The following is a 1,509-nucleotide window of genomic DNA, read 5'->3' as shown; positions in this document are numbered from 1 at the left end:
AAAAAAAAAAAAAAAAAGTAAAGAAAAGCTCTCAGGTGTAGACAGGCTCCTTTTTTTGAAGGCAGCAGGAAAAGTGACATTTGGTTTCAGAAAGTTATTTCAACTCATTCTGAACACTGAATAGAGTCAGGTCCACGTGGAAATCTCTACCATGATGAAGCCTGCTGGAGTTTCAGGCTGTTCCTTTGCCCTCAACCTCTCTCTGTCTCTATTTCACTATATATCAAAGGTGACATCAGAGGTTACATGAATTAAACTACACTCCCCCAGTCTAAAGTGGAATAGAATAAGCTACCTTTTTGGAAGAAAAACTATTTGGTGAAAGCAATTATTTTTGTAGGGAGTGGAACTGGAGATTGAACCCAGGATTTTCACCCTGAGCCATGTCTTCAGTTCTTCTATTTTTATTTTGAGACAAGGCTTCATTAAATCAAGTTGCCCAGGGTGGGTTTAAGCTTACCCACAGCTCTAACATTTAGCAGTTTTAAGTTATGAAACAGTCAAATTTATTAAATTGTTCCTTGTGTCTACTGGGGAAGGTAACAAAACCTTCCTTACTCAAGAGCACAACACTTTTTTGTATTTCATTCAAAATACTTTGATAATTTTGTATTTAGGTCTTTCTTGTATCTGAAATGTTTTATGAATAGTATTAAGTAAGGACATATATTTTACTTTTCCAAATAGACAGCTAATTTTCCCAGTGTTATAACTAGTTGGGTTTTTTGCCTGCTTTTTTTGAGACACAGTCTTGCTATGTATTCCAAGCTGGCCTTGAACTCATTTATGTTGCCCAGGCTGGCCTCAAACTCACAGCAACCCTCCTGCTTCAGCCTCCCAGAGTGCTGGATTACAGCCATATGCCACCATGCTTGGGCCTAAATAGCCTATCTTTCCCCAACTAAATTCTCAGTTATATACGAGGTGATGTATCTTTGGATTCTTCATGCTATTTTACCAGTTTATTTTCTATTCCAAAGCCAATATAGACAGTTTTAATTATTTAAAAAAATTTTGTAACATGGTTTGGTAACTAGTAGATTAACGATGCCTTCCCAGTTCTAGTTCAAACCTGCTCTGGCTGTGCATGCATGTGAATTCTGCAGTATGAATTCTAGCAGCTATTTAAGTTCCATTTAAAATCCTGTTGGGAGGGGCTGGGGATTTAGCTCAGCGGCAAAAGCTCCTGCCTGGCAAGCGCAAGGTCCTGAGTTTGGTTCCCGGTACCGGAGAAAGACCAAAAAAAAAATCCTGTTGGGAAACTGATTAGAATGAACATTGGTATAAATTAGTTTGAACAGAACTGATCTCTTTCCTAATATTTAGTCTGCATATCTCACCATCTACTGAGATGTCTTATAAATATTTTAGAGTTTTCACCATAAGGGATTTCCACAGTTCTTGCTAAGGGATAGATGCCTGGGTAATTTATGTTTTGTTCCTTTAGTAAATGGAATCTCATGTTTTTCATTACATTTTCTAGCTGGTTCTTTTTTTTTTTTTTTTTTT

The 1,509-nt window shown here is 37.0% G+C and overlaps 1 protein-coding gene across 1 annotated transcript in view; it reads left to right on the top strand.

Moving 5' to 3' along the window:
• Ncbp2 (nuclear cap binding protein subunit 2, 20kDa) overlaps positions 1-1,509 on the top strand; it is a 13,133-nt gene that overhangs the window by 8,993 nt on the left and 2,631 nt on the right. The gene's annotated exons all lie outside the window — the stretch shown is intronic.

Source organism: Chinchilla lanigera, unplaced genomic scaffold (genome assembly GCF_000276665.1).
Source record: "Chinchilla lanigera isolate Chin_1 unplaced genomic scaffold, ChiLan1.0 scaffold00019, whole genome shotgun sequence".
Lineage (NCBI taxonomy): Eukaryota > Metazoa > Chordata > Mammalia > Rodentia > Chinchillidae > Chinchilla > Chinchilla lanigera.
The sequence above is the reverse complement of the archived record's forward strand: the minus strand, read 5'-3'. Positions and strand labels throughout refer to the sequence as shown.